Genomic DNA, 18,967 nt, shown 5'->3' on the forward strand with positions numbered 1-18,967 from the left:
TAACTGCCTGTATTATCTAGTGTGCTTGGTCGAAACATTATCTAGTGTGCTTGGTCGAACAGTAAAAAACATTTTAAAGGTGCAGTGTACATTTTAACGGTTCATTATGTAAGGTCTTTATACACCAGTGAAAACATAGTTACTCTGTGTATATTATATTCCATTTATGTCAATAGATCCTCATAAATATTACAATTAATATTAACAGAATATTTTGTAAAAATTTTGGCATGCGAAAACTCATTCTGAACGAATCGACAACTTTGAGGCATTATTCATTTTGTAGGCTACATACAATATTCTAAGATTAGCGTAAACGCTGAATAGTTGTGATGCATGACAGGTGAGCGCATCCGTCTCTGGCTCAGCGCCAGCCAAAGCTTGAACGCAGATTTAAATTGAGCTGTTGATGATGTGAAGCACTGAACATTTTAATCACATTATCATGTTATTTTTGTGTGTTTACTCTCTTCTGGAAGCTGCATTCAAATCCACTCGACTCAAATATCTGAGGGGGCACGTGGCCCTCGGTTTGAATGGGCAGGACACCTCTGGGGATACTTTGTATCCACTGTGCAAAGAATTGCGTGCTTTTTTTCTCTCAGTCACTCACACTCATGCTTTATTTATTACTGATGCTTCACCTCAATGAATTGGTCTAAAGCTGTGAGAGACATCTCACTCCTTAAAGTTAAGTGTTTTTCTTTATCTTTGCACATTTGGCGGTATCCGCCGCTTAACTTTTAAGCTGCTTATCCCGGGGATTTTCAGCAACACCTTTGTGCTTTGGTCTGTCCATTTTGAGAGATGGAGAAGAAGGGGGGAGGGGTAAAGTGATATTTACCGCTCGGAAGACATACCAATGGACCGTTGTCCTTGCATGATTGACCATGATAGGCCAGTCCTTCGTAAACAAACAAACCAACATAAAGTGCATCTGCCCACCGCAAAGTTTGTTTGAATTTTTTTTAGTTATTAAAACTGCTGCAAAAGATCCTCTACTCAATTCTCCTGTCATCATCTTTGCTTCGTTTGGATTGATGGAGTTTGTTTGCTAGCTGCTGCCTCGTTTATCTTGTGTCTTCTTACTTTTTATCATCTGTTTTTCTCCTTTTCTATGTCATCTATGATTCTATGTCATCCTCATCTATGTTTTTCTCCTTTTCTCCTTATCATACTACACACAATAGACATATTCAAGACAACAACAACAAAAATCATATTTTAGACAATTGTACCATGACAATTGCACTGATTGCACGGTTGACCATGTTATTTCAATATAATGACACCCACCGAGGGCTGATGTACTGAGTCTTCATCTAGCGTGAGAATCCTTTTATCACTTTAATAGATCGGTTAAATTACACCACTGACTTTTATGGTTCTATTGTAAGTGATTATTTTAACTTTACACTTTCATCAGCTTCTCCTTCTCTATTCATCTTCTCTTTCTTTCGTTTCTCTCCCGCCCTCTCTCTGTTCACTTTCGGTCTGACCTGACACACTGCAGTCCTTCTCGACCTGCTGTTAATTTGGTCTTTCAGCAAACCTCACAGACTAGAACAAACACACTCATTCATGCGTTTCCAAAATGCTAATGCGGCTGGTTCCCGGCACATTTTCAAGGAGTTCCCATGTCATGGCACGGTGTAATTCCTCACACAGAGAGCCATTAGTGCAGGCAGCCTACAAGCTAACAGTGGCCAACAAGACCCTGACATAGACTGGCCTCTGGTAAACAGGTGCCTAAATGCATTTGGCACAGACAAGAAAATGCATCTCTATTGCTTGTGTGCTAGAAGGGTATATTGGTGCAGGTTTTTTTGTTATTTCTGTGTGATAGGAGAAAAGTCACTACTCTAGTAAATACTTAGCATTTAACTTCCAAATGGTAACCAGTGGCAGCCTGTCTGGGGAGGCTTTTAATGTAATATTAATAAAATTCAGGTTTGGAATGTGAATTTCTTGTTTGTTTCTTGTTAACTTCGCCACTTTAACACCATAAAATAATATTGAAGTCGAAAACGCCGCAGCTCCTCCACCACATAAATCTGCCGTTTGGAAAACTGCTAAGGTGAGGATAGAGAAGAAGATGGGGAATCAATAGCTGTAGAATTGTACCTCTGTTGAGCAGAAATTATTATTGTTACTTAAAATGTACTGAAAACTTAACTTTTAAACATTTTTCACTCAGAATTTGCTTGTAAATATCAGAAATATTTTCAAAGAAACGTTAAGTAACACTGAATTAAACGTGAAGTACATAAACTGGAACTTTGGCAAGACCTTTTTTAACTGTTATTAATCATGCTCTTTAGTGTTGGAGCTGCATCTGGTTTTAACTATTGAGTGAATTTGATTGACAGGCTGTGGTTTCCTGTTTATCTGCTGCAGGGTTCTGTCACAACATGTTGTGAAGATTATAATTGAAAAAAAATGTTTGGGGTAAATCATCATGAAATGCTCTGCAAGTTGGGGCAGAATGCTCATCCAGATTTTTACAGCTGATGATCTTGGTTCAATCTTGGAACAAGCAAAAATGCCATAAAATTCATTTTGTTCTCTAGTATATCTGAGAAGAGCTTATCTGGAAATGAGTCCTGGACATTCCTATGAAGGGCACATTCACCTCCCGCACTTCTTTACCTACAAGAAATGAACTAAATGTTCACTGATAGAATCTGATTCTGGCCGCCTGATCTAGATAAAACATTTATACCTTGGTCTTGTTCTTGTTTTGTGTACACAGACAGCACAGACCCATTAAATGAAGAAGGAAAACCGATAGGTTCTTTTATTGAGTCAGGTTTCATAACCCTTACACAAGATTTTATATTTCTGCTTTTACTGTTCGCAATCTTGTTTCTAAGTAACACGTCTGTCATTAGTGTGAACAGAACACATCGACAAAAATAACACTGCATCCATCAAATAATATGATGAACAAACAGTTACGCTTGAATACTATTTTTTTAACAAATTTTTCCAGATACTAAATATTTTTTTGGAGATACTGGTACTGAATGACTTCAATTATTTATGATATCTATGATAAATATACACTATTCCAATCTGGTGGTGTTGCATGGCCTCAAATCTGATGTAAATTATATTTGAAAATAGGCCAAATCAGATTGTAAAAGATAAATTATATTTGGACTACTTCCACCAGCGAATGTATCATCAGGGACATGACCAGTTTGTCAACAAATATTTCGATATCATGAATCGGATTTATTGTTGTTTGTTTTTAAATAGTCCTTCCAAATCCCTTCAAGCCAACCTTAGTTTAGAGGCGGACAGTAATGGGGTGTTTTTACTTTCCAAGTAATTGTATTTTTCAAGTATATGTACTTTTATCAGTGTTCTTCTTCTGAAAACATTTACTTCACAACATTCCAAAACATAATATTGTACTTTTTACTGCACTGCGTTTCATATTGAATATCATTTAATACTTAATTACATTAAAAATGTAGTGCTATATACTTTTACTCAAGTAAAAGTTATAAAATTTTTGCTTTTGTACAAGTAAGAAAGTACTATGTGTTAAATGTAATCGAGTTTAAGGTAAAAAACAACAACTTTTATTTATGAAATGTAGTGCAGTAAAAAGTATGACATTATACAATATATTATGCTTTGGAATGCAGAGAAGTAAAAGTTTTCCAAAGAAAAACCCTGATAAAGTATACTTGAAAAATGTGCTTGAGTAGAAAGTAAAAATACTCCACTACTGTCCACCTCTGCCTTAGTATTTGCACATTTTCTGATTTGGGAAAGGTGTAAATATCAATAAATTACACATATTTTGCAGTAAGATTTTTACTAGCTTTGTTAAATTTATGTAAAAAAAAAAAAAAAAAAAAAAACTTTTATTTGCTCTACTACTTGGTTGTATCTAAGTTTTAGGGGTCTTTTTTTCTCCGCTAAGACTCAATGTGGGCTTGCAGTGGTAGAATGTTGCATGAGAGGGTTTTTCTCTTTTCTGGCTGTGTATTATTGAAATGATTAAAGCAGGTGCTGTGCGAGAGTGCTGACGGCCCAGGATGTCTCTGAATGGTAACGAGATGAATGGGAGGTTCCGTCACTCTCTTCCTGTCTGTCCCAGATACTTCCAAACTTTTACTGCGTTGCTGTGAGGCAAAGATTAAGAGCGCTTCCCCTTCACTCTCTTTCTCATCCCTTCATCTCTCTCTCTCTCTCTCTCTCTCTCTCTCTCTCTCTCTCTCTCTCTCTCTCTCTCTCTCTCTCTCTCTATCTCTCCCCATCCCAAATACCTGAATACTGTTTGATGCATTTACAGAATTTTGCACTTGGCATGAAAAGTGCCGTGTTGACTAAACTGAATGTGAACGGAAGGATGTGTTGCAGCAGGTCTAGCCATATGGAAGAAATAACACATTAACTAATACAGATGGAGAGTTTAAATTGTGCTTTTGGATCTGTAATGTAGCACAGTGGGATTCAAAAGGTTCTGATTCAGTATCCAGACAAACATTTTGTGAATGGCTTCTAAATGTCTCAGCATTTTCTGTTCTGTTAACTGTCAGCAGCCAATAATTCAACACAAAAAACCAAAGTGGTCTTGTCGTCACAATCCGTGCTTATCATTTTAGTAAACTCGTATTCTGTAGGATCGTGGATCTTGCCTTCATTTATTTGGAATTGTATTTTTGGTTATAAGGATGAAAGCCATTATAAGGATCAGTCAACCATGTTGGCAGCTGTATTTTGTTTTCCCATGCATACCGTTCCATATTTCTTCCAAACAGTGTATTATGTTGAGTATGAATTTCACAATTCAAATAAATAAATAAAAAATAAATAAATAAATATAATAATAATATATATATATATATATATATATATATATATATATATATATATATATATATATATATATATATATATATATAATTATTATTATTATTATTATATTTATTTATTTATTTTATTTATATATATAAACCTGCATGAAATTAGCGCTGTAATATTTTTTTGTAATTAATCTTTATTTACACTGTTGACCCCCTTCCCTTATCCATTAACCCACCCTTTAAACTACCCAAACCTTCTGTATTCAACTTACGGAAAAAGCATACCTGACGCGATGATGTAGGAAGTACTCTAAGCATTTTGAACTGTGAGAGACGTTACACTTTCTTCGTAAGCTGAATACGGAAGGCGGTCTGGCAGAACCGTCTTAACGTCTTAAATATGGATATTTTTCTCAAACAAAAACATCGCTTCACTTCAGAAGGCCTTTATTAACCCCCTGGAGCAGTGTGAAGTATGTTTATGATGGATGGATGGACTTTTTTGAGCTTCAAACTTGAGCCCCTTTCAATTGGAAACATCAGGATATTTGTGACCATGGACCATAAAACCAGTCATAAACGTACATTTTTTGAAATTGAGATTTATTCGGAATCATCTGAAAACTGAATAAAAAGTCCTTAGCAATCCATTTTACTATTACTAATAATTTGTATGTATATTTATGGTAGGAAATTTACAAAATGTCTTAATGGAACATGATCTATACTAATATCCTACACTGTAAAAAAAAAAAAAAAAATGGCTCCAATTGAAAATTTTCTAGTGACTGATCACATCTAAATTTTTCTGTTGGACGAATTGAAATTCTGTGAATTGATACAATTTATTTTAAAGAAATTAAATTAAATTCAGCCTTTTTTTTTCTTTTTTTTTTCTTTTTTTTTTACAGTGAAGTGCTTTTTGTCATAAAAGAAAAATATAATTTTGACCCATCCATTTTGCTCAGTATTGTTGGCTTTTTCCACAAATATACATGTGCAATGTACGATGTATGGTCCATGGTCACATTTATTAATATTAGTCTGATTGTCTTCATCAAAAAGAAGAATGTCATGTACACTTAGGATGTCTTGAGTGTATGTAAATCATTGACATTTTTTCACTTTAAAGTGAACTAATCCTTTAAGGACACATAATATAAAGTTTGACCATTATTTTTGTTTCCAAGTATTTGCCAGGGAAATTATTTTAATATATTAATATATTATTTAAAAATAAAATCTTAAATTAAATAATCTAATAGTTATTAAATATTTTGTGTAATCTCAAACATGACAATTTATTATAATTTCAGCATGTTATTGAATATGGCAATTCATGTATTTGATCTGGGCAGTTTAGATCTGCTACACAGATGCACTGCTGTGAGCATGTAAGATATGCTGCTGCTGCATAAATATACATAAATAAATCCCATAGCAGATCTAGGTAGGTGGAGCTGTGGAGGTGGAGGGTTTCAGAGGACTAGCCTACAACAAAACACTGAACCAGACTATTTTAAATGTTAAGCATGTAATCTCATTGGCTGCAGCAGAATCAGCTCAGGCCAATCAGCTTGCGGGTGATGATGTAATTGCTTGCAGATTGAATGTGGATGACCTATCAGCCTGCACCATATAGAGTTTCATGACTTAACTAGAATATACTTTTTGGCTGTGTTCTCTGGAGTATTATTATATTTAGATGGACAGTGTGCCTAACATCTGGGAAATATTGGGTCTTTTTAGCCAAATGATGGGATAATGGGACACACCTCATGAAACTGGGATGTCTGGTCTCCCATCTCGCTGTTAAACCATTAACTCCATTATAAGATTGAGAAAGCCATTAATGTCTTTTCATGAAGCTGCATTGGTCATGTCAGACTAAATGGAAATTAATGTAATGGACGTTTTTATTATAAATGCTGCTTTATTGTGTGACTCACTATAGCGCTTTGTGATCCTATGGTATTCTTTTTGAAAATGGGCTTTCTAGAAACAGGATAGGTAGCCACACGCTTCACATTGACTTGCCATGCCTCCGTGTTTGCTTAGCCCTCAAGTCACCTCCCTACTTCTGGTATTACTGGTTCTAGCTTTCAGTGAGTTGTCAGAGGTCTGGAATAATGTACACAAGTGTTTGTGTTTCAGTGAATGGAGTTCAAGCTTGTTTGATCTCAGTGTTTTGGTGCAGGTGAGAGGGATAGTAGCGTGAGAGGAGAAAAGTGTCTGAAGGTAAGAGCGTCTGTCTAATGCAGTTCATAATTGTTTTATTTTATTGTACTGCTTACTATACAGAAACTATGTATTTTGTGTATTTTTGTTTCTTTTAAAGTGATAGTATGCTATAACATTTACGGTATGTCAGTGTAACTTTGGTATTTTGACAGCAGACACGCACATGTGATTTTACAGATACCAAAAGAATGTTAAAGGTTAACCCAAAAAATGTTCGGAAGCTAACATATAGAAATAATTAGCTTGTTTCAACATGAAAATCACATGTTCATGCACATACATATATATGTGTGTGTGCCTCTGAAATGCTTTAGAGTTTGGAGCTGCACACAGGATTCGTAACTGATTTGCTTTGAAATTTGCTGAGCATTATCTGCATGATCTGCTAATTAGATTTTGATTTGTTTACATTTTTGTGTATACAGTAGCCTCAAATATATTTGAATATGTAAGCTACACTTAAGAATGTAGTTTACAAGATGTGTGTATCTGCAATCAAATTTTGCTAACAAATGATGCTGACTTCCTTTTTCTCAGCTGTTTTTATGTCTTTTACTGTTATTCAAGATTATTTTTTATCAGTTTACGCAGGTGTTTCAAATATTAACTATGAAATTGATCATGAACTAATAATTATCCACAATCAGAAAATTACACATTTGCTGTTTTCATTTTTAACAGTAGGTTTTTTTCAAGTATTTAAATTCTATAACACATTTTGTGAATTGTTTTGATCGAACTTTGGTATGATTGGTTTGGTATTTTGTTCATACACTACTATTCAAAAGTGTGGTGTCTGTATGGTTTTTACTAAATAAATGTATACTTTTATTAAACAAGGATGCATTAAATTAATCAAAAGTGATAGTAAAGACATGTATAATGTTACAAAAGATTTCTTAAATATTAAGCAAAACAACTGTTTTCAAAATTGATAATAATAATAATGTTTCTTAAAGGACAACTCCGGTGAGAAATGACCCTAGGGGTAATTAACACATTGTTCCAGAGTAGATCGTTCTCTGGGATGCGTTTTAATGAAAATCGAATGTAAAGAGTTTTTTCTCTAAAAACAGATTAGCTTATGAAGCGAGTGTATGGGGCACAGAGTAAGAAAAAATAATCACTAATACAAGGCTCAAAATAGCCCCACACTAACACGGCAGCATAATGAGGGTTCCTACATGCAAACCGAAGCATTGAACACTTTGTAAGTGTATAAACGGTGTAATAAGAAGATACTTTATAAAGACAGTCCATTACGCGTATACAGACAGAAGCCATCTTGGAAAACAGTCTCGACGAATCGAGCCACGAACGCTGTTGCTATGCGATGAACTGTGACACATCATATGGGACCCCTTCTTCCCTTGTAGTTAGTCAACCATATATTTCAATAAACAGATATAATTCATGCATTTCCATGTAATTAGATTTCACAAACTTAATTCCTATTGCTCAGCTCGTTCGTGGCTCGATTCATCAAGACTGTTTTCCAAGATGGCTTCTGTCTGTATACGCGTAATGGACTGTCTTTATAAAGTATCTTCTTATTAAACCGTTTGTACACTTACAAAGTTCTCAATGCTTCGGTTTGCATGTAGAGACCCTCATTATGCTACTGTGTTAGTGTGAGGCTATTTTGAGCCTTGTTAGTGGTATTAACTAGCGATTTAATTTTACTTATTCTATTCCCCATACACTCACGATATAAGCTAATCTGTTTTTAGAGATAAAACTCTTTACATTCGATTGTCATGAAAACGCATCCCAGAGAACGATCTACTCGGTGACCTTGTGTTAGTTTTCCTTTAAGCATCAAATCATCTTATTATAATGATTTCTTAAGAATTATGTGATACTGAAGACACGTAAAAAGAGAGAGAGAGAGAGAGAGAGAGAGAGAGAGAGAGAGAGCGAGAGAGAGCGAGAGAGAGCGAGAGAGAGCGAGAGAGAGCGAGAGAGAGCGAGAGAGAGCGAGAGAGAGCGCGAGAGAGAGAGAGAGAGAGAGAGAGAGAGAGAGAGAGAGAGAGCGAGAGAGAGAGCGAGAGAGAGAGCGAGAGAGAGCGAGAGAGAGCGAGAGAGAGAGAGAGAGAGAAACATACAGTGGAGTCTATTAATTGCTATAAACAGCTTGCTTGTTGCTCATTGACCAGTCAGGAACTCACAGTGTATCCTCGCAGATGGCCCCTCAGGGTGGTTTGAGTGAGTGAGTGAGAGTGGGAATACTTACATGGGTTGCAACTTGTCCAAAACTTTTCACACGCAAAAACAGTCAACATGACGAATCTCGCGTAATTGGTTTCATATGTGACAGGTGTAAGCCTTACGCACAGGCCTTCAGTGGGTCGATATACCTGCTTCTATAATTACAGGTGCCTTTATGTTGTGGCTTCCGGCATGAATGAATGTTTCTGTGTCTGATTATCAGTTGTCTTTCCAGGCTGCTTGGATTGTCTTCGCTTCCTCTCTGGTATTTTTAAACCTTTGTTAGTGTAGTCAAAATGCTTTTATGATGTTGTAAAAGCTCCGGTACAAAGAAAAAGAGATATGTTTGTGAATCATGTTTGCTGTAGACAAAGGTCAAAAGGCAGCTATCGCAGCAGGGTGTCCTTTGTTTGCAGGGACGCTGGCATTCTATGAACATGTTGAAGTTAAAAAGTCTTTGGAATTCAGAGACAGTATCCTGGCACAACATTGCTGGTCGCTTATTGAGAGACATGTCTTAATAGATGAACTTATATGACCCATCGTTTCAAGCTATGTCTTGAACATCTGCTCGTCTTTACAAGATGTCATGCACGAGAAAAACCGGTTGGAGGTTGAATTTACAGACTATCTATCCATCCATCCATCTGTGTCTGGCTGTTGTCGAATTATATTTTATTGTAAATAAAAAAACACATTGTACTAGAAAACACCATTTCAGTTTTTTTTTCTATTTCTTAGTTTAATTTAATATGTTACATGTCATTTTTGCATAATTGTTAAATTTACTAGCATTTTCAAAATGGTAATATTATCCATCCATCCATCCATCCATCCATCCATCCATCCATCCATCCATCCATCCATCCATCCATCCATCCATCCATCCATCCATCCATCCATCCATCCTGTGATGGATTGGGGCTGAGTCTCAGTCAGGTTAGTTTGTTTGTGTATTCTATTTTAATTTAAATCAGTTTTTTGTTTGCAGTAAGGAAATAAAACTCACAACAATATTATTTTGGGTTTAATAAACTTTATTTAAACTTTCGTTTGGAGTTAAGTGCGCACACTCTTTAACGAGTAGTTGGAGTTTATTCTTACCCTTCTTTTGTTTGTCTGTTTTGTTATGGCTGAGTCCCGTGAGCTGGTGCGCCGTCTAAAGGGGTTCGGGCGGAAACACTGGACATATATATACTGTTCCGGCCCGTAATCTAGCCGCACCATTCCTGGTTCTGCCTGGGGGGGAGGACTCCAAGAACTCTTCCTCTTGTTTTGATATATATAGGAAGTAAATGCATAAAATGGAGTAATGTGACGAAGTGTTATGTAATGTATTTGTTTCCAGTTTTGTTTGATGTTTTCATATGTTTGTATTTTGTGTAATGGCCATTATTTGTGTATCTGTTTTCCCCTTTTTGTGTTAATTGGTGCTGGCCACCAATGTATAAAGGTATGTCTGGTGTTTGTAAGTGTTAGTGTTGTTCTGTGAGGGAACGGGTCCTGTAGTTCTTAGACCTCTGTTGTATTTCTTTTTAGAGGCAGATACAGAGACTTATGTTTATTGTATAAGTTGTTTGTTTGGTTGTTTTTTTTCTCTTATATTTTGGTTTAGCTCAGTTAGGTTAACATTTGCTTTGTATTTTGTTAATCCTATTCTGTTGCAATAAACCCCTAAACGCAAGTATTAGCCTGCTGCCTCCATGCTCTTTATCCATTTACTGGCCACATCTATCACAATTGGTGGCAGTGGTGGGATGTGCCAGTAGGGGGCAGCAGTAAGTTGGTTTCCCCTCTCCTTTCATTGGACAAAATGGGGCCGAAGAAAGCCGTGAAGGGCGACGAGATGGCCGTATCCGCAAGGGGAGGTGTTGAGGCTGAAGTTCCGCTAGTTTTAGGTGACTCACAGAATGTTACCGTAGAGGAGTTACGAGACATGTTCCGGGCACATATGAAAATGCAGCAAGATAGAGATGAACGACTAGACCAGGAAACTGCACGGCAAGAGAATAGATGGAAGGCTTTGCAACATCAGTTCAGGCAGCTTCAGGACGAAGTGCACACAAGAACGACACCAATTTCTCCCCCGGGTCTTCAGTACACCCCTTTGAATCAAGAGAGTGGGCAGGGAGATGTGCGGGGGTCGTCAGCCGTTGGGAGTCAAGTTGTAGAACAGGCAAGGGCTATGACTGAACCACGTCTACAGCCACTTAATGAGGACGATGACGTGGAGCATTTCCTTACTACCTTCGAGCGGATAGCCACAGCGTGTCGCTGGCCGAGAACGGATTGGGCCGTGAGGTTAGTACTGCTGCTTACTGGCAAAGCTCGTAGTGCTTATGTGAACATGGATATTAATGAATCTCTTGTCTATGATTGTGTGAAATCAGCAGTTCTAAAGAAATATGACATTAACCCAGAGACCTATCGTTTGAGGTTTCGGTCTGCAGTAGTTGGAGCTGATGAGACCCCTAAGGAGCTCTATGTGCGTCTTAAGGACACTTTTAACAAGTGGGTTCAGCCCCAGGATCGGAGTAAGGAGGAAGTTACGGAGGTAATCATTATGGAGCAATATCTCCGTGTGCTTGCCCCAGAGCTGCAAACATGGGTTAAGGAGCATAACCCGGATTCGGCGGCAAAGGCTGCAGAACTGGCAGATGTGTTTGTTGCAGCACGACGAAGAGGTCAACCCTGGACTTACAACCAATGGAAAGCATTCAAAGACCCCAAGCGACCCAGTAAGAGATCTGTATCACCAATGAAGACGAATGTAATGGCAGGTAAGTCTGTGGGTGATAATGGTGGTCTTATTAGTGGGAACCCAAGATTTAACACCAAGGTTATTGTGTGCTATCAGTGTGGGCAGGAGGGACATACTAAGCCTAGGTGCCCTAACAAGCCGTCCACGCATGCAAATCTCTGTGGGGTACCTAGACCTGAAGAACCTACTTGTAGGGTGAATGTTTCTTTGCATCATGTGACTGTGTGTTTGAATGGGCAGGAAGTGAGTGCTTTAGTGGATACTGGGAGTATGCAGACACTGGTCAAGTCGGAATTAGTTCCAGCCCATCTGTGGAAACACACATCTCCGGTTGCGATTAAGTGTGTTCATGGTGATGAAAGGTATTATCCTACAGCTGATGTTTATGTGACTGTGCAGGGACAGACTTATCTGCTGGAAGTGGGCCTATCACCTGAGTTGCCTTATCCGATGGTTCTGGGTCAGGATCTTCCGGTTTTATGTGATCTCCTTCCTTTGCAGGCTTGTAATGCAGCTGTGACACGGGCCATGGCTAAGACTAGTGAGGAGGAGGTAGGAGTACTTGGGTCCTTACCTTTTTTTGAGGCAGACCTTGAAGGAAAGCCAGGAAAGTCTCGGAAGTCCCGGAGTCAGAGGAAGTGTGAAAAGTTTCGACGGGTTGTGGTGAGTGAAAGGGAGTCTGCCCCTGAGAATACTTTGGGATATAAAGTACCTCGAGACATAGTACAGTTGCAGAAACATGACGACACAATTGGTCCCCTGTACAAGTTGGTAGAGAAGGGAACACTGGCTGGACAGGCAGAGGTGAGAGTCAGTCAGGGAATTTTTTTTTCCTGCAAGGGTGTTTTGTTTCGGAAACGTAGTTCAGAGCATCAGTTGGTAGTCCCCAGGGAGGGTAGAGAACTAGTCCTTTCTTTGGGTCATTCGGTACCTTGGTCAGGTCATTTAGGTAGGCATAAGACAACTGCACGTATCCTTCGGCACTTTTATTGGCCAGGCATGAGAAGGGACATAGCTGTCTACTGTAGAACTTGTCCGCAATGTCAACAGACCTCCCTGAGGGTTCCTCCTAGAGCACCTCTTGAGCCTCTCCCCATTATTGGGGTACCCTTTGATCAGTTGGGCATGGATATTGTAGGACCCTTAGAGAAGACCAAGGCAGGCAACCGTTACATGTTGGTCGTTACAGACTACGCCACAAAATATCCTGAAGTTTTCCCCCTCAAATCCATCAAGGCGAGAGTAGTAGCATGTTCCCTCATACAATTATTCTCCAGAGTGGGGTTTCCTAAAGCTATTCTTACAGACCAAGGGTCTAACTTTATGTCAGAACTGTTGAAACAGGTGTATAAACTATTGGGTATAAAAGGAATAAGAACCACCCCGTATCACCCACAGACTGATGGCTTAACCGAACGCTTTAACCAAACGCTGAAACAAATGCTGCGCAAGTTTGTCACAGACAAAAGTGATGACTGGGATCAGTGGCTCCCATATCTGCTTTTTGCCTACAGGGAAGTTCCCCAGATCTCAACTGGATTTTCCCCGTTTGAATTATTGTATGGACGGGAGGTTCGGGGACCGTTGATGCTGTTGAAGGACATGTGGAATGGGGAACAAGACCGTGTAAGTCACACTAATGTTGTTGACTATGTTGTTCAGATGCGGGAGAAGCTGGAAGCCATGAGTGTGTTGGCCCATGAGCATATGGCAGAGGCACAGAAACGACAAAAGACCTGGTATGACCAGAAAGCCAGAACACGGAACTTTGAGCCAGGCAATCAGGTATTGGTGATGCTGCCCACTGATGCGAGCAGGTTAACTGCCAAATGGCGTGGTCCGTTTGAAGTGGTGAGGAAGTTAGGGCCGGTTACATATGAAGTTGCCACCCCTGGTCAGAAGCGTTCGAAGTGGACTTTACATGTTAACCTACTCAAAGAGTGGTTTGCTAGACCAAGGGATGCAGCAGGGGTGTTCCTGATCCGGAAGGTAGAAGATGAGGAAGAGGTGGAGGCTCAGTATCTACCAGTTCCATCTCCTTCTAGTCTATCCCTGAGTCACCTGACCCAAAGTCAACAGTTTGAAATCCAAAGACTGTGTGATTCCCAAGTGTTCCAGAAGAGGCCGGGCCATACCAGCTTAGTTGAGCATGATATTGTGCTTCGAGAAGGAGCGAGTCCAAAACGCCTGAGCTATAGAATACCCGAGCGCCTCTTGGAAGCTTTGCGCAAGGAGTTAGATGAAATGCTAGCCATGGACATTGTGGAACCCTCAAGAAGTGAGTGGTGCAGCCCAGTGGTGTTGGTGCCCAAAAAGGATGGCAGCCTACGGTTTTGCATTGACTTTAGGTATCTTAACTCAGTGTCAAAGTTTGATTCTTATCCGACCCCAAGAATCGATGACCTCATTGACCGTTTGGGTAAAGCCAACTATTTAACCACTATAGACTTGGCTAAAGGTTACTGGCAGGTCCCGTTGAGTGCAAGGTCCCGGGAACTCACGGCATTCCGGACCCCCTGGGGTCTTTATCATTTTTGCAAGATGCCCTTTGGCCTTCATGGGGCTGCTGCAACTTTCCAGCGGCTCATTGATCAGGTACTTGCTGGTTTGACTGACTTTACAGCTGCTTACTTGGACGACATTGTTGTTTACAGTTCAACTTGGGAAGAGCATCTGCAGCATATGGAAGTGGTTATTAACCAGATTCGATCGGCTGGGCTCACCATCAATCCTTCCAAGTGTTCCATCGCCAGGGCAGAGACTGAGTACTTGGGGTATGTGATTGGCCGTGGGGTTATGAGACCTCAAGTTCAAAGAATCCAGGCAATACAGAATTGCCCCAAGCCTCAGACAAAGTCGCAGATAAGATCTTTTCTCGGAATGGCAAATTGGTACAGGCGGTTCGTACCCAACTTCTCTGTGAGAGCAGCTCTCCTTACAGATTTGACAAGGAAAAACTGTCCGAACCAGATTCGGTGGACGGAGGATGCAGAGCGGGCTTTTCAGGATATTAAGAATGCGCTGTGTCTGGGGCCAGTCTTAAGTTGTCCTGATTTTGATCAGTCCTTTGTATTGCAAACTGATGCATCAGATGTTGGAGTAGGAGCCGTTCTTCTTCAGGGGACGCAAGAAGATCGACATCCTGTAGCTTATATCAGTCGCAAGTTATTCCCCAGAGAAGTGCGGTACTCTACAGTGGAAAAGGAATGTTTGGCAGTAAAATGGGCCCTTGATACATTCAAGTATTATCTTCTTGGACGTGAGTTTGTGATTGAGACTGACCATAAAGCATTGCAGTGGATGAACCAGATGAAAGATTCGAATGCCAGGATTACACGCTGGTATCTGTCTATCCAGCCATATCGGTTTTCCATTCAGCATGTCCCAGGCCGAGACAAGGTGATGGCGGACTTTCTTTCCCGCCTGCCGGCGTGAAACCAGAAGTGGGGGAGTGTGTGATGGATTGGGGCTGAGTCTCAGTCAGGTTAGTTTGTTTGTGTATTCTATTTTAATTTAAATCAGTTTTTTGTTTGCAGTAAGGAAATAAAACTCACAACAATATTATTTTGGGTTTAATAAACTTTATTTAAACTTTCGTTTGGAGTTAAGTGCGCACACTCTTTAACGAGTAGTTGGAGTTTATTCTTACCCTTCTTTTGTTTGTCTGTTTTGTTATGGCTGAGTCCCGTGAGCTGGTGCGCCGTCTAAAGGGGTTCGGGCGGAAACACTGGACATATATATACTGTTCCGGCCCGTAATCTAGCCGCACCATTCCTGGTTCTGCCTGGGGGGGAGGACTCCAAGAACTCTTCCTCTTGTTTTGATATATATAGGAAGTAAATGCATAAAATGGAGTAATGTGACGAAGTGTTATGTAATGTATTTGTTTCCAGTTTTGTTTGATGTTTTCATATGTTTGTATTTTGTGTAATGGCCATTATTTGTGTATCTGTTTTCCCCTTTTTGTGTTAATTGGTGCTGGCCACCAATGTATAAAGGTATGTCTGGTGTTTGTAAGTGTTAGTGTTGTTCTGTGAGGGAACGGGTCCTGTAGTTCTTAGACCTCTGTTGTATTTCTTTTTAGAGGCAGATACAGAGACTTATGTTTATTGTATAAGTTGTTTGTTTGGTTGTTTTTTTTCTCTTATATTTTGGTTTAGCTCAGTTAGGTTAACATTTGCTTTGTATTTTGTTAATCCTATTCTGTTGCAATAAACCCCTAAACGCAAGTATTAGCCTGCTGCCTCCATGCTCTTTATCCATTTACTGGCCACATCTATCACACATCCATCCATCCATCCATCCATCCATCCATCCATCCCTTATGTGTTTTTTTTAAACAGTCAGTGTTTATTATTTGTGTGTGAGTATTTTTTAGTGGCTCTTTCTGCAAGTTACATCAAAACGCTAGTAAGCGGTGACAAGTGAATCTTTTAGAGTGTTGAGTCATTTACAGGCCATGCAGGCTACTAACAATATAGCATATAATTGGCTAAGTGAAGGCTCAAAACAAAGCGAGAAAGGATGACAGACAGAATCACAAGCGATCAAGTCTGCTAAAAGTATGGTAGAGGTAAAGTGAATATCTGGCATTATCTGGGAATAGCTTGGGCCTATTCATATTATGTAACCGTATGTAAACTCAAGATGCACATTTTGTTCTTTTCTTATTGTTGCCATTATTTTATTCTCTTTGAATTCAAGAGGTTCACACCACAAAACTGTCATGCACAAAGTGTGCATGATGAACATAGTTTTTGCTTTCTCGGGAAGTAGAGTCGCATTGGAGGACCAACCCTCAGCCTCATTTTTAGTCCATAGAATATTATTTGACTATTATGTTCTTCTTGTCATTATCTCGGACAAATTTGAAGTAATGCGCATACGTCCATCTTGCGAATGTACAGTCTTCTACTGCCATCTTCACCCATTAGCCGCTTTTCCACTGACCAGCCCGAGCACAGAGGCCGAAATCATGCCTCGCAACACTCCTGTAAAACCCGCCCTAAACATGCCTTCACAAGACTATGTCACACAATATAAACAACAAGAGGGAGATTAATGAAATAAATCACTATACAAATATATCATAAGATGTCATTCATGCTTTATTTACAAACTTGGACACATGGCTATTGACTGTCCACGAACAGGTAGCCTAACTTACGTGCATTTTTTTATTTGGTAATGTTTTGAGGTATGGCTGTTTTTTGTTTTGTTTTTGTTTTTTGAACAATTACATTTCGGGCTAAAAGTGTGTTGTAACGCAAGCTTTACTGAACATGTACTACTAATGCCATACACTACTGCATTACTGCAACACTGGTCATTTACTCAACCAATAAAAAACACACGCAAAAAACACACCGATTCACTCAGGAACGAAACACTGTGAGTTGCAATAGTTCTGCTATTGGTTTAAATTTGCCCCCGAACCAAAGTAATTGGCAATATCTAAAACATACAGTAATTTACTCAATATTAACCTTTATAAAAGCAATCACACAATTGTTTCCGCTTGTTACCACAATACCTTTTGCTGTCATTGCTAGTTGTATGGTGCACTTTTCAATGTAATGTTTACATTGTGGTGTACACCTTGTATGCAAAGTTTAAGATTATATATAAAGTTTGTGTCCATTCTGGACTCATTGCTTGCTTTGTGTGTACAGTTCACAATCCGGGATCATGTGTTGATCCCGTTAAGTGAGTGTGTCCTTCACTTTATTTGTACTTTCTACATGCCATATGGTAGTAGAAAGCATTAAGTAAAAACAGGTGAGTCAAACAGACCACAAAATGACACAAAGCACTTAAAAAAATCATTATTCTTCACTCATTAGTCCCCAAAATGACCGTATCAATAGCCTTATACGATTGCGACTTTCAAAACGTGCAGTTTTATCAACAAGAAATAGTTTTGTCTCGGCATGATGCAATCGGCATGCATCCGACCCTATAAGACAGCATTAAGAATTAAGACAATAGTCTCCATTAGGATATACTAAGAGGATTTTCACTGTTGACACTCTGCATGCAATCACAAATCAGAGGAGTTTCCTTCTTGACTACTCGTTCCTGTTTATTACACAAAGATAAAATCATCCCAAGGTTTGTTTTCAGTCAAATAGCTCAGTGTCAAAGTCTCTTTGGACTGCTGTGTTTTCATGTCAAGGCTGTTCTGATGTGTTGAGCTGTGTAGACAGGGACTCCAGCACTTTCCGGACCATTCTTTAATGGTTTGTGAATGGCACGGCGGATCAGGCTTTATTTGAATCTTTGTCAAAGGTTTAGCAAGCCTTGTATCCCGGTGAGAGGCTTTACCGACATATGTCTCTTCACTGAATCCCCTTTAGTGCTTTACTGGAGTGCCGGGGCATGTTTTCGGACTCTCTCTCTCTTTCTCTCTCTCTCTTTCTCTCCCTGTGTAGGAATTTGAGGGACATGCTGAGAGTTTGGATGCTCAGTCCGAATGCAGTTAATACTATCACTGCTACCTCTGGGAATTACTTTCTTGACTGCATGTGTGTGAGTGTGACTCCTATGTAAGTACAGAGTCTCCTTGTTCTGTTTAGTTGGCTATTTGTCTAATGGATTAAAGTGTGGAGTTGTGTGGTGACAGTGAAGCAAATGAGAAAGGTGTAACCGTAAGCCTCAGCAGTTTTCCTCTGATGTTAGTCAAGGATATCTTTTTTCTATATCCAGCCTCCGGGATTAGTGGATGAAGTATCCAGTCATGTGCATCAGTGAGTTTGTCTTACTCAGACTCATTGTTTGATTAACTTGCCGCGCATGTTTGCAAATTGTTCATTCGAAATAGATCTGCAAATAATTACAGTATGATTTGATGTAGATGTCTTCGCTTCAGTTAGAAGTGCTAAAGCTTGCAGTCAGAAGGGTTTTTCCATGTTATCTTAAGAAGCTTCAGGCACTT

The 18,967-nt window shown here is 39.3% G+C and overlaps 1 protein-coding gene across 9 annotated transcripts in view; it reads left to right on the forward strand.

The window, feature by feature from the left end:
* The window catches only part of chl1a (cell adhesion molecule L1-like a), an 88,378-nt gene that overhangs the window by 19,994 nt on the left and 49,417 nt on the right, over nt 1–18,967 (forward strand). Inside the window, exon 1 of one of the 9 annotated variants that reach the window (XM_067446647.1) lies at nt 18,474–18,578. The exons of 7 other annotated variants lie outside the window; for them this stretch is intronic. The gene's annotated coding sequence lies outside the window, so the exon portion shown is untranslated. Of the gene's footprint in view, nt 1–18,473; nt 18,579–18,967 lie in introns of those variants that run through there. One more of the 9 variants, XM_067446648.1, reaches the window with a different exon arrangement.

The sequence above is a fragment of the Pseudorasbora parva genome, chromosome 6, assembly GCF_024679245.1.
Source record: "Pseudorasbora parva isolate DD20220531a chromosome 6, ASM2467924v1, whole genome shotgun sequence".
Classification (NCBI taxonomy): domain Eukaryota; kingdom Metazoa; phylum Chordata; class Actinopteri; order Cypriniformes; family Gobionidae; genus Pseudorasbora; species Pseudorasbora parva.